Genomic DNA, 15,832 nt, shown 5'->3' with positions numbered 1-15,832 from the left:
ACCTGAAGACGAGGGTGATGGGTTGGAGGCTTTCCAAACCTCAAAGATTTGTTGCTCTTCACCAAAGATAAAGTGTCAAAATACAGGTTAAAGGCTGCTTAAGATAAAGTTTTCCAAAACGAATAGGGAATGTATAGATTATTTTTGACATGCAATCTTTAAAATAAAATGTAAATAAAAAAATTATAGAATGCTTTTTCAAAACTGACACAATTTTTCCATGATTGTTTTTTAGAGATTCCTGTCTAATTTCCTATCTGAAACAAGCTTCTTTGCTGATTGCAAGTCATTTTAAATCTAAATCTGCCAGGGGAATGGATAAATTTGGGTTTAACCGTAAGTTACAAGCTCTGGGTATTGTACAGCATCTTAATATTTAGAGATATTTGGAAGAAGTGATATTGAACTGACAGCTTAAAGACACAGAATTGAATGTTGACAATATAGGGAAAAATATCCTAAAAACCTTGGTAGGAATGAATGAATAAAGACCCAAATGAGAAAGAACAGAGGTTTATATATTCTGTTGGAGGACATTTCCTGAGAACTAGGCATTCAGAATGCAGAATAATCATTCTTATTCTCATTGTTATGCCTTGGGCCATGAGGGAGTTCATGGCATTCACAATTTCTGAAGAACCAACCTGCATAATGCATAGAAGGTTAGCTCACATTAAGAATGTCAGCACATCATTCATGATGGTCTGCAAATCTTGATGATTCCACTAGTGCTTTATCCTGTCGCACATAATAAAGCAGCTTGTAAACTGCATTATTTGGGTTTTATGACAAAAAGTAACTACGGTGTTGGTTAGTTGCACTTGCCAACTTTTTCCTGCCTCCTTTGTAAAGATTAGCAACATCTCCATGACCTATCAAACTTTGAGGCCCTCTCGAATAGAATTTATTGAGATAAATAGACGGTAAGACTTGAGGTAGATAGGAATATTATGAAGAATATTTTTATAAAGTCTACATCTTAAACAGTATCTAAATGTATGAGTTCTGAACTATGTAATTAAATCAAATAAATGTCATAATTAGATGTTGGCAGGCAGAAGGCAGGTGCAAGAAGTAAGTGAGAGGTGGAGTTGGCCTTTTAACCACCCGTTTTCATTGATACAATAGACCTTGATGTTAAACTTACAGAGCCATGCATGAAATTAGTTTTTTTGTGGGAATTTTTGCAAAAGATTTAGACTAAAATAAGATTAAATATCATGTCTTCTTGGATCGATTAAAATTATATCAATATTATTTTTGAATATAGTTAATAAGACTCCAAAGACAGGATCAAATATAGGATCAAACATATATTTCTTATAGTCATGGTGTTTTAATTATAGAACATCTCAACTGCCTCCCTGCTGTGGTTGTTATAGAAAAGATTACAACTTAATTGTTCCCAGATGAAGGTTTGGCACATTGTTGTTATGCTTTCAAGTAGAATTCATGCAAACACCCCTGATATTGCACCTCAGTGTTTTTTTTTAAATAAAAAAGTAATGACTTTGCTCTTTGGGCTCTGTTTATAATATAACCCTGCAATTTGAATCTGGAGGCAATAAAACAAGCAATACATCCGAGGATTGTCTTCCATCTCATTATTTTAATCATGAAACTGTATCCAATTGTGTTTGTCAGGCCATTGTCTTTTTCATCTTTGCCAGAATGTTTCCTGAGACTGTGACCTGCTTGGCAGGTGCAATCAGCATGTACGATCCTTCCATCTGGCGCTGGATAATGTCAAAGTAAAATTGCTTTCATCCAAGACATGGTGTGGTATCTGGGTTGTGCACAAATCTTTTTGAAGAAAGTTCACTTTTTCAAGGAGAAAGAAAACTTGATTTAGCTCAGTGGTTTGGAACAGATCCACAATTATGAAATGTTTCTGCATGCAGAAGACTGTGTCACCTGTCAGAAGGTATACAAAAAAAGAGGCTGTTGAATAAATTGTTTTTTTTTTCTTTGCCAGTGATAATTCTGAAAGTGTTTGTAATCTTCCAGCATCAAAGTACTTTAGCTTCATCAGCACAGTCCAGCTGCTCCAAAAAAAATGCTGGATTTTGTTAACTCTGCTGTTTGAGAAATAAACATCTTACTCTGAAATGCTAAGCCATGGCAGGAGTATTATATAAAAACCGCACTTTAATCCCGTTCCCTGATGCAATCAATCAAATGGTACACATCTAAAATCTGATGCTGGAATTGGGCTCTCTCCAAAGTACATTCAATTCTCTGAACTTTTTTTCTCTGATGCCAGGCAGGCAGCTGTGAGCTGAGCGCTTTTTGCCAGATGCTCTGAGCTCAGCACAGGGTGGATCAGCAGAACACTGGATGTGGGGCTTTGATTAGACGTAAGCACAGTGCACTGCATCGCCTGCCTCAATTTTGTTGGACATTTTTCTCCCTCCGAATCAAATCCTTTCACTGTCGCACACTCATCTTTCTCGACCAAACTTCTGCCGGTCAAGGTTGCAGAGGGCTAGCATCTATCTTAGCAGCCCACCGTCATGAGGCAGGATAGTCTCTGAATACGTCAACTGTCTTTGCATTATCAATAAAGTGTCACTCTGTTTTAATTTATTTCTAAATATGGTGCAAATTGGGGATTCTCCCCGATTAAGGCTGAGATCACACTAAAAGAAGTAAAAACATCAGGTTAACACATTTACAACAGATTAACAATTCTATTTTTGGCAGACTCTTCTATCTGAAGCGATTAACAAAGAAGGAAATAATAACGTAGTTAATATCAAAGCTGCTGATAAGCTACTTAGAAGGGCGGCCACTAGTAAGGTTGTGTCAGAGACAGACATGGGTGACCGTGCAGAAATGGAGTGCAGGCATTTTGGGAACTACACCAAGACATCGTGCAGTAGAAGTAAGGAAGTACAGGGTAGATGCTTGGGTAGGAGATGTCCTCTGAGGAGCAGGGTTGCTAAATATTGTTGTCCATATGGAAACTTTTTACATGCCTTAATATAAGCACAAAGGGATTCTGCTTGAATATTGACCGTGCTGGCATTTTTCTCAAACAACAGTTTCCATTAAGACTGTTTACATACCGGTCCTGTTTTCCTTATTATTATTAGTTGGCATAACAATTGACCTCTGATTCAAGAGCTGAATAAGTGCAAATTTATAACTCCCAAATTGCTCTGCAGTCTGCTTGACTGCAAAACCTGTGACACAAATTGTATTATTGTTATCCTCCCACTAGGTTCTGTAGTACTCTGCATGGATGTCTATATTGCTGTCCAGATTGTTGTGATACCAAACTCAGAGCAGACACAGCAGACTTAGAAAACAAGGGGTCAAATCACAGATAGATGGAGCAAAACAACAAAATACTTATAGGTCAAATTCAATGTAAAAAGAAAAAAATAAATTTAATGTGTGAGGATCTGATGTGTACCTCAGTTGGATAATTGTATCTCTCAGGGATAACAAGAAATCTGAAAATGCACAGACATTTGCATGAGAAAGTCCATTGTTATTTTTTTTCTGTTTTTAGTTGCTATTCTTTTCTAAAACAGAGTGTATTTCATCACCCCATGAGGTTGTAGTGAAACCTTTATATCTCAGTGGACTTCTGTGGTTCCAAACATAAATCCTTAGAAATGTCAATGTTCAATGAAATTTCAATGTTTTTTTTTTTGTTTTTTTTAATCCAGATCAAATTTAACGTTTGCATTGTGTAGCCTTTTGGTGCCGAAACCAAAACAATAAGTTGTTTGTAACTTAATGTTAAGTGTGAACAGAGTTGTGGTTTTATTTTACATTTTTTAATGTTAATCTCAGTAAAATTTATTTTTTTGTAAATCTAAGTTAACTATCACCACATAAAAAACTGTAAACATAAAGAAGATACCGATAATGCATTTCTGCTTAAAAATATTGGAAAAGACGTGACATCCAAGATGAAACCCTTTACAAGAGTTTGATCTTATCCAATTACTCTTTCAAATGTATTTTATAGAGTATTCGTTCATCCACTTATAGCTTTCTTATAGTTGCTCATCCAGGAGGAGTGAATGCTGCATGTCAATGACCCGATGCAATCTGTTTGGTGTCCTTAGGAAACTTTTTAATCAATCTGTCTGTATGGGTTGATAGTATTGCCTTAAGATAACATGTGTTGTGAATTGACACTATCAGAATAAACTGAATTAAATTGAAACTGAATAGTTACACAAAGTTTATTTTTTTCAAGTATTTTGTGTTTTGTGCCACCTTGTTAAAAGGTTATTGAGAAAACAGCTGATAGATTAAATTGTTGAACCATTCTGACATTGTTGGTGATGAAGATGACTCCTATGAATACTATTAAGTAAGACCCCCCCCCCCCTTTTATAATACTGATGGTGATTTTGAGATGTAGTAAAGGCCTGATTTTGTTGGATTTTGTTCATTTTGTGTGTCGAACATTTGAATACAAACTTTTCTGAATCATATTTTTTATTATTTATTTTATTATTATATATTGTATAGGTCTGCTTTCACTTTTTCACTTTCAACCATCTGCAGTTATCACAATATTAATTCCATCCTGCTTTACACATCACAATCACCAAAAAACCTAGCATGAATGTTCTTCTGTTTTATAGTTTTAACTAATACACAGAGAAAACCCACAGATTCATGTAGAGAGTGCACATTGACATGATATCTTCTGGTGTTATAATCTACAGCTAGTCATAAAATGTTATGACTTTCAAATCAGATTGTTATGCAGCGACTCAGAAGACATAATCTGTACCTGATAATTTATCAGTTGACAGGACTGTGATTAATTCAGTTGTTTTTAGCCTCATTCTTATTTTTTCTGCCACATACTCTTCCCCATGACCATGTTTCTTCCAGAAGACTGGCTGCACAGTTTGCACATGTTTATATAAAATGTCATGCAAAGCCTATTCCTGACTTTTGAAGTGTTTTCTAACATTTGCAGACCAAAAAGGATCATAGAGTTCTTTGAGACATGATCTGCACTGTCAGGTAAAATAATTGTTTGTTTTTTTTAGGCAATAAAGCACAAAATCTCAGAAGTATTCTGCATGTGAAAGAGTGAAGCAGAGCTTTAAGGGACAAATTTCATCTTCTTACTCATCATTTTGTTTTTACCAAACTGTAAAAGTTATTGTTTAATACCAGGCAGAACACCTGGCCTCTGCATTGATGCTGTATGTCAAACGTCTTTGTCATGATTTGTTAGAAGAAGTGCTCTTCTTGTGAATTAAAGCTTAGCTTTTATTACCCTCATTAATAGCAAGCTAGTCACAAAAATGCAGGACCTTGGCCTCAGAAGTCATTTGTGTTGGTGGATACTGGACTTTCTCAGTACACGGCCACAGACTGTGAGACGTGGACACCACTCCACAACAACCCTGAAACTCAGCATGTAGGGAACTACAAGGTTGTGTTTATCAGTACTTACCTAAATTTTCATGTGAACGCAGACACTTAATAAAAAAGCCCATCAGAGACTACATTTCCTTAGAGCACCGAGGAAGGCCAATCTTTCTGCCAAACTGCTGGAGTCCTTGTACCATGCAGAGCTAGAAAGTGTATTAAAATACTGCAAAACTGTCTGGTTTGGGAACTGTTAAGCAGCTGAAAGTGTACCTCTGCAGAGGGTGGTTGAAACTTCTCAGGATACCTTTGGTCTTCCTTTACCCCCACTGGAGCTCATTTACCAGTCTCAGTGCACAACAGGGCTTGCAACATCACAAAAGACTTTACACACCCCTTTCACCATTTGTTCACCCTGCTATCCTGCTACGATACAGGTCTCTGAAGACAAGCACTGCCACACTCAGGATCAGCTTTTATCCAACAGCCATCGCTGAACTGAATTCTGTCTCCCCTCTGCCCACCCCTTCTAAAATTATATAACCAGCATCTCCATTTATCCATCTATCTTCATCCACTTATCCGGGGTTGGTTAACGGGGGTAGTAGCCTTAGTAGGGAGGACCGGACCTCTCTCTCCCCAGCCACTTAGGCCAGCTCCTCAGGGGGAACCTCAAGGTGTTACCAGGCTAGCCGAGAAACATAGTCCCTCCAGCGTGTCTTGGGTCTCCCTCTGGGTCTCCTCCTGGTGGAACGTGCCCGGAACACCTCACCAGGGAGGCGTCCAAGAGGCATCCTAACCAGATGCCCGAGCCACCTCAACTGGCTCCTCTCGATGTGGAGAAGCAGCAGCTCTACTCTGAGTCCCCTCTAGATGACCGAGCTTCTCACCCTATCTCTAAGGGAGAGCCCAGCCACACTATGGAGAAAACTAATTTTGAGGCGCTTGTATCTGCAATCTCGTTCTTTCAGTCATGGCTCAAATCTCATGACCATAGACGAGGGTGGGAACGTAGATCGACCGGTAAATCGAGAGCTTCGCCTTTTCACTCAGCTCTCTCTTAACCCGTTCCATCTTTCCCGCAATTGTGAACAAGACCCTGAGATACTTGAACTCCTCCATTTGTCCAAATGGAGGAGTTCCTCCCCATCTCAAGAAACCAAGAGTCACTTTAGGATTGTCATAACTGACAAGACATTTTATATTGTGGTCATAGCCTACCCGTTTTTACAATTTTTCAAATCTATATAAATACCTCATCACTTCTTTTTATCTGTTTTATTGCATATCAGTGAGGTTTTTAATGGGGTGTAAATATTTGAGTGTGTGTGATGATAAGAGGAAATAAAGGGAGGATTTTGAATGTGAAAGTTTGTTGCTCTTTTAAGGAGACTCACTGAAATTTTATTGTATGTCATATATGCAGTGACAGTAAAGCATAAGGAACTGGACCAAAACGTCGACAGGAACTGCAACATAAGGAGTTGAATGATTAAATGATAACAGAGGAAACTTTCAGGACATGAAACATATAGAAAACAGCACATGAAGCACCGTCAGAGTCAGCGTACAGGAAAATGGCAGCGTACAGGAAATAACAGGCAGTTAAACAGGAGGATCCTGCGGGTAACAATTGTAAACAGTTAACTTGAATACTTTGGGACGTGAGGAGAATGTGAATGGAAGCTGGAGTGATAATCAGTAAATGATGAGGAGCAGCTGAGACAGAAGGTAAGCAAGGAGGCAAGGGGAAGGAGACTAATTAATACAGATAAGCTAAACTAAGACACAAGGAAATACTTAGCCAAAGGAAAAAGACAAACACTAACCTGAGGGGATAAAACTATAATACACAGGGAACCAAAAATAGAAATAATCTAAGAAACTTAGCACAATCAAATAACTGAGCTAAAGATAAAGAACAAACCAAAACTACAGGGAAATGATGCAAACACAAACACAATTGATGCTCAAAACCTAACACCTAAAGATCATGACTTTGGACTCTTTGGACTAAATCTGGAAAGTAAAGCAAAATATAGGATAATAATATGAAACATTTACAATACTGTATAGAGTGGTAAAAAATATGACTCAAATAAGCACCAGAGGGAATTTTCCCATTTGGACATATTTTTATCATACAGAAAGATCAGGCATAGGATTGTAAATCAGGATTTGCAAGGGTGCAGCACATCAGCGTCAGGCACCAGTGGGTAAAAACTGTCAGTCAAGCAGCTGCCAGAGTGCCTTTGGTGAAACTGAGCGAATGTCGCCAGACACAGAGGATACCTCTTAGCCACATTCAGCAGCATTTACAGCACTTGATGGAAATTGATAGAGGTCACATTTTGGATCTATTTGAGGCCAGTTGGCTGTATAATGCAATGTATTGGAATCTATAGTGAGGTGAAAAAGTGTTTGATGCCTTATAGATTTCTTGTTTTTCACATTTAAATGTTTCAGAACAAGCAAATGTGTATATCAAACAAGGATGACCAGTGTTGATAAAATTCATCCATCCGTTTTCTAACACGTCTATCACTTGTGGAGTCGCGAGGGGTGCTGGTGCCTATCTCCAGCTGTTAATTGGCGAGGGGGGGTACACCCTGGACAGGTCACCAGTCTATCGCAGGGCAAACCAGAGACAAACCGGACGATTAACCATTCACAGACACACTCACACCTAAGGAGGATTTAGAGAGCTCTGGTCTATAAAATGCTGCCTTTAATGGAAAATACTTTTTGGGGAATAGGTGGTCTTTCTGAAAGTAACCTCACAATTCCTCTTAGCTTAGACCTTGTTCTCTAGGTGTTTTCTCTTTTGACCTGTATAATTATTCAGTGGGGGTTATGCTGCTACATTGTAGACCTAGGTATACTAAACAGGCAGATGTGTAGGTTTTTTTTTTTTTTTTCTAAATGTAGCTTATATTTGCCTCACACTCTACAGTGGTGATGTAAAGTTTTTCATGCAACATTTTAATGACTTTTTAATATAAACATTTTAATAACTTTGAATATGTAATATTTGGTGCAGAGGAATAGTTGATTAAATAGTTAAGGTAAGAAAAAACAATATCAAAATAGTGAAAGAAAAACAACATATTAAGAAACAAAAGACACATGGCGTGTTAGACATTTCCTGATTTGCCCAAAATAATTTTTTTAATGTGGCTTTTAATAAGCCCAAGTGGCCTGGTATTGGGCCTTGAGGGCAAAGACCATTTTTTTGCCTTCACCAAAAGTAGTTAAAACACGCTCATATTTTTTTTCCTAAATCCCTTGTACGAGGAGGTGTTAATTTTTCTAAAACAAATCACTAAAACTGATAATAGGCCTCTTCGTGAAAAAACAAACAAACAATATTATAGCACACAGCAGATGCCATTTAAAGGTCTGTCAAACATGGTGGACTCTTCTGGAAAAATGCTTCAGGACACAGATATGTTCTGAGTCAACACACTAGTATGACTCTCTAGCATCTTTAAAAACTAGAGAGTCATACCTTTCCAACAACCTGTCACACGTATTTTTCTGACGTTGTCAGATGATGCAATTTCTGTGCACAACAGAGGTTATAAAAGTGACTGCCACTTTTATAACTTCTGAGCTACATGCACAGTTCTCTTTAAGAACTGCTCAGGATACAGTCGATCATATACAGCGTAATTGTTATAACCGAAGGCTCTGTCATATGCATTAGGAGTTCTAAAATGGAAATTAGCACTTTCATGTGAGCAGATTCCTTTTTATGAGGTGAAAAACACAATTGGCACAGTTTTGGCACATTTGGTAAATGTAGGATGTTTAAAAATGCTCTGTTAATTTTGAAGAGATCCACTTTTCAATCACTTTTAAGAAAATCAGTAAGAAGTTAATTGGTCTCTGATTATTCATGCAAGCCCCATCGCCTGATTTGAAAACTGAAGTAATTGGAGCCATCTTCCAGGTCCTTGAGAATACAGAATTTTTCATAGATTAATTAATTAGGTGCATTACATGCATGCACTGTAAATGCTTCCTTTTAAGGAAGAAAGTGTTAAGACTATGAATATCTATGACCTTTACATTATTGAGTTTACCAATTATGTCGATAACCTCACTTAAACACTTAAGGACATAAATATTAGCTTATTATTAAACTTAAGGGGTGAATCTATAGCCTGTGGGGTTTGTATCATGGTTAATGTATTAATGGTCAGCCAATTATTTTGCTGCTCATTTTTTTTGTCTCAATCATTTTGATTAAAAACATATGTTTCCCTCTCTCCATTTCAGCTTCACTTCAATGCAGTTCTGCTTATCAATGGTTAAAACATATTTTATGATTTTATTTTTATTTTTGTCAGCATCTGGTCTATTTTTTTTTTCCAAAATTGTCAAACAGTATGAGTTAGTTTATGGAGGACAACTTATTCTCCCCTTTATGTCTCCACTACTTTTTGTAAGAAAATAACCAGTAAAACTGTCAATATCGTTCTTGGAACTCAATTCAGTTTGAATTCAATTCCTTGTATTTATATTGTACCAATTCAAACATATCATTTCAAAGGAGTTTACAAAGCCAATTCTATCAAACCATACAGACAGATTGTTTGAAAAGTTTTCTATTTCAGAAGACCCAGCAAACCGCATCAAGCCATTGACTTTGCATTCACTCCTCCCTGACTTTGCAGCAATCCCTCATACCAAGCATGCATGTAGCAACCGTGGAGTGGAAACTTTCCTTCAACAGGAAGAAACCTCCAGCAGAACCAGGCTTCATGTGAACAGCCGTCTGCCACAACTGACTGGGGGTTAGAGAAGACAGAACATGCACACAAAATTAACACCGAAGCACTGATCCAGAAATACTTTCTTTGTGAGAGAAAAGTAAAATGGCAATGGCATTGGTAGCTCCTTTAGTGGCTTCATCTAGAAGACAAACAAAGCTAAGCAGATAAAAGACTGAGTTAGTTTCCAAGTCTATAGGATGAAAACATGCCAATCAAATCATTGTCATCTATGTTTATAGTTAGGATGTCCCAGTGAATGTTTTTTTAAAGGCTTATCTGTTGTTTTCAAAAAGGTATTTATTTAGGTTTCTATGCCAACAAAATAGATTACATTCCAAGATTCCCATAAAAAGTCTATGTTTTTGTAATTCTTCTGGAGTATTTTATGAACTGGAAAAGGATAAAACAGTCAGTTATGAGTTTGAGTTTTTTCTGTTCTTTTCAAAATCCCAAATAACATTGAGGTCCCAAAATCAAATAATGTCAGTGTTAATGGTTGCACATTTGCGATTTTTTTTGAATTCATCAAAATAGTTTGATATGGGAGATGGTTTATGGTTCATACAAATTATTTTAATAAACATTTCTTTTCACAGGAAATTCAGTAAACCAACACTGCATTTATAAATTCAAAAATGATTTTGAATATGTAATACTAACCCCCACACCTTTACCTTGACCTATGTTTTTCCTGTAGGTATCATAACCAGGTCGGTTGAAGCTGCCTCAGGTGAAAAGTTGGTAACCATTTTTCTGACAATCTGACACCTACTCTTTTTTGGATATCACACTGCCGACATTTAAATGCCCTTTACCAGTCTTGTGTAATTACAAATTCAAAAAATCCTTTAAGAGCTGTTCTTTTTAATAAATAGATTTTTAATAGTTGTTATACAGAGGTACCACTCTTGTTATTATTCTTTTTAGACAACTCTTTGGTAGCCTTAATGTCTATAAGTCCCTATACCCTAACCCACCATACTGTTTACAACCCCTAATCAAGCTTTGCTGTGGTAAATCAACTCAGGGATAGATTGTTCCATAATTGACCCAGGTCTTAGATAGTATAGTAACTCTTATCTGCTTTTAACCCAACAGTGTTTAGGGGGTATATACAATTGAATTAGCATTCTCCCAATTTCAAACAAGAAAAGGAGGTTGAAACTTAGCAACACATGCTTTTTGAACTATGATGATGGTGTTTTTTTTGTTTTGTTTTTTAAAGTCCAAACAAACATTGTCACCCTGCATAATGATACATCAAATGGTACTTTTAAATACTGCTGTCTGGAGATATAATGAAATAACACTATGTGATATATTTAATGACCTGTAGAGAGCCTGGTTCAGACGTTCAGAAGCTGCATCGCGTATCGCTGTGATGTGAAGTGAAATGAAACAAGGCACTTGTATGAGATGAGGGTACCATTTCCCTCCCCTCTGACTGACTAAACATTTAGCTGTGATCTAATTGGCTTGGTAACAAAGTGACCATGGGGCGTGAATAAATTTGTAACAAGCCCTTTGATCAGAGTCAGAGGCGCGTTTGGCATCTTGGGCCTCCCTCGACATGGCTGCCTGTCAGCGCGGTTTGGTGAGTTGTGAAAGGCAGGAACTGCAACACAGGATAAGTGATCCGACAGCCCTCTAACTAGGTCCACATGCACTCCCCTACATATTCCACCGTGAATAATTCATTTCCTCTCCTTCTGTTGTTGAATCCAAGGTGAAACATGTAGAAAATGGAGTTTAAAGCTGAAGCCACAAAATCCAATCAAGTAATTATTCTGACCCGCTTTCCAAAAAAAGCAAAAATCTCACAAATAACATTATGTAAAATTTCAAGAACAGCAAATTGCACGACATCCAGCCTACGTCCATCAGTGGGTGAATAAAAATTCTACAGATACGTATATTGTAATAGACCATGTTGTTCATTAAAAGGATTCCACCAGTCACCGTTACATGCATTTTTGTGCTATTTCCAAGCTGAGCTCTTTCCAAGCATCTTAGGTTTCTAAGTGTGGAGACATTACCGATCACTTTAGAGCCCTTTGTAATTTTGGAGCACTTGAGAAAAATCATAAAACGGGTTTCCGTAAGGACAGATTTTTTTACTCCTGCTACTAATTTGCGAAGAAGATAAGCAGCAGACTTAGCTTTGATCCAGCCTGCATATGTGGAGGTTCTCCGAACTTCAGCCGGATCCTCCACAGATGGAGATGAGTGTTCTTCCCAATGATGCTAAAAAGCAGGCAAAAGAGCAGCATAGTCTTTATACAGTGAGCCCTCCTGCTGTGAGAGGCAGTCTGCTGGGGGCCTGTAAAAGTCTCACATTTCAGTAACTTTAAACTTCAGTCTGATTTTTTTCCCCCCATGGCTTGATTGCACAACTCAAAACAAACAAATCTAGCATTTAAAACGCAATGCGAAATCTGAATAATGAATGACAGCATCTGTAAAATTCTTTCAAACCAACGTGGCCTCTGTTGGTGGGCTTCAATTATCAACTTTTTTCACTAATTTAGCCGTGGCATAAGCAAATCACAGCTGCTGCTATGGGAATTGCACTTCGGTTGCTCCCACCGTCTGGCCATCTCCATCCGAAGCCTCCTCTCGCCACTGCCCTCCCCACCCGTTACTCCACAATTCAGCAGATCTGTAAGCTGTCGGATGTGATGAATAGAGGGTGTCTGCGACCGTAGCTGCCACCACAGGCACAGATGGATGATAGTGGGCTGTTAAAGTGCTTCCTGCGCCACAGTGGCCAACACAGTCAAGGCAAACGGCAATGGGTAATGTTCTTGCCTTTTATTTCTTCTTTTAATGATGTTCGAGCGGTGACTGTCATCAGCAGGAACCAAAGCCTGGTCAGAGTACCTTGAACATTAACTCAGACCTTTACATAGACTCTGCCAGAAAGAAATCACAAGGTTTTACTTTTCTCTGTCACAACATTTTAGAAGATATAAAAAATTCTACGGAAAGCAGAGATTACGACATGATGTCACGCTGTAACAAAGGCTGACACTGTCTAAATAATTAACTTTTGTGTGCCACTATATTTAGCAATTATGAAGCTAATTGAAGGGCTTATTAAGAAGTATTCTGAATTAATTATAAACTGTTTTCCCAGATGAGAATCACAGCTTCAATTATACAGACTTCTAAATCCGCCCCTAATCGCAGTGCTTTGTCCCAGCGAGAAGTTAACATGGAGAAAATGGAGGCATCCAGCTTATCAGTTTGCTATATTATTGAATAGAGTGTTTTTATGTATGTTTGCACAGCCTTGGTAAAATAGATTTCTTATCTTATACTAACTCAGACTCATCTTATTTATCTCATTTTGTGAACAACTTCTCTAGAACAGAGGCTCAGCTTCTCTGGAATGTAGAATCATGGGAATACTGACCTCCTCACTGCTCCAAATCCTATTGTATAGCTGCCACAGATATTAGGCCCCATTATGACCCTTGGGAGGGATTGAAGCATGAGCAAACATTGGAAACAACATAAACCATTAGATCCGCTGCTACAGTGTTACAGTAAATTGCATGGAGACCATAGAGAGCTCTTTTACAAGCATGACGGCATCCAGCAGCGTTAAAGACACTCTCAAGCCTGCTCTCTGGCACTATCATCACCATTACACTACTACTGCTATTGAAGATGGTCTTTTCTCTTTTTCAATACTGTTAAGAATATCTTGCATCTAGCAGAACCCAGAAGAGAGCTGCATGATTTCATGCCGAGAATAAAAAGAGAAACTGTTTCCCACAAGTTGGAGAAAAAAATAGGAAGTGACTGAACTATTTGAAGCTCATGTATTGGACAAGAATGACACAACAGAGTTTGTCGTTATTTATATTTGGTTTTGATTTAGCAGTTTTATGTCTAATAACAGTGAATATACATGTAATTAGTTGTATGATTATTATTGCTATTATTATTATTGTTTGTTATTAATATATTTTTTTTAATTTCTAATCTGTTCAATGTTAAATCCATAGGAATCATCAGTGGTATTTGCTACAGATTAGTATCAGCATGTTAAGGATTTACTGCTCATTTTAGAGAATCTAAAACTTAGAGGTTCAAAAAGACACAACAAATGAAGTGTATGACCAGAGCTATGATTTTGATTTTGATTTCAAGCATATAAGGTTGTGCAATATGTTTATTTTCAGAGCAGGGAAGCGACTACTTGTATTGTCTTAGTGTTCCTATTCGATCCCAGGCACCAGATTGGGGTCCAGATCATGGCAATTTTCAATGATTGGATAAAACCCATCTTCAAAAACCTGTGTGGTGTACCGTTTGTGATTTTGTCAGACAGCCTCTGACAAGATTTGCAACCCCTTTTATTGATCACAGCATATTTTTGTGTGCCTCACACACTATAGTTTGTACATATGATTTTGTTGATTGAACCTAGGTTTTCAGCATATAATTCATACCTTTTCAGCCCTTACTTTTATAAAAAAAAAAAGGATTTCACTAACACCGACTACTGTGTTCTGTCATTTCTACACAGAGAAGAGAGGAGGAAAAAAATATTTTGTACATGAAAGGGCCAAAAGTCTTCCAGGAAGGTCTGCACGTAGAGCAAAAAGGATATTCTAGGGTTAACATGAATCACTCTGCACTATCACATTATACTTTTTCTCTGGAGGAAATGAGCAAATAAATATGCATATAGCTTCCTGCTGCTAACTACCTTGGGGGCAGTTTCTTACATTACTTTTGAATTTTCCACTGAGATTTACACAAATGATGTGCAGAACGTTACGTACCAGCAATCATCGGGGACAATTTCACACAGGCTCAGCTGTGTCAAGTAAGGCATGTTACATTTTACAGTCAGTTCACATGACAGAAGGCATGCTTCCGTGACAATTTGGTGAGAGGAAAGTCCTGCAAACACCAGATATGTATCCGAAACATCCCCTTTTTTAAATGTATCCAAAGTTTGTTATAATCATAATTTATTATTTATAAATTTTTGCTAATGGACAAGAAGATTAATGCCAGATTTCTGCTCATTAGGTGCAACGCTGAAACAAGCTTTGATTGTATTGCTCATATCCAACAAAAGGGAGTTGGGTTACAGTTTGCAGCTCCACAATAAATTGGTACACTTTATCTTTAGCATTTCTACAAACCAAAACAATGTTTTGATTACCAATTAAGTCAAGAATACAAAAGTGGGTTTCATATTTTATCATTATTATTATTATTGTTATTAATATATATTTTTTGCAATAGCCCAAGCGGAGGTATGAGTGGGTTCAAGAAGTTTGATAATTTTCTGGAAAAAGAACTATCAGCTTTGTCCTTAAGGATCATAATTCAAACTGTTCCAGCAGAGCTGCCTTATGTCACTTTCTGCACACTTTCTGCAGCCTCCCAACTCCCCAGGAGTTTTTGTCCAATTGCTTAGGAGTCGCCTCAGGAAGCAATAAGTCATCCATTTCATCAGCTGAATGCTTTCCGTCACCAGTGGAGTTTGCAGCGGTATCAATATAAGTTAACACATTAAACTCTGTGCTGGCCTACTGTAGGAAGAAAAAAATCCAGAAATAAATAATTTATTAAATTTCAAGCTACACTGAGATTGATTGATTGAGGATTTTTTTATATAGAGTGTTAAAACACATCAGCAGAGAACTGACAACAGTGATAAATCTTCTGGTTAA

This window comes from Fundulus heteroclitus, chromosome 9, assembly GCF_011125445.2.
Source record: "Fundulus heteroclitus isolate FHET01 chromosome 9, MU-UCD_Fhet_4.1, whole genome shotgun sequence".
In the NCBI taxonomy this organism is placed as follows: Eukaryota; Metazoa; Chordata; class Actinopteri; order Cyprinodontiformes; family Fundulidae; genus Fundulus; species Fundulus heteroclitus.
This window is presented reverse-complemented; position numbering follows the sequence as displayed.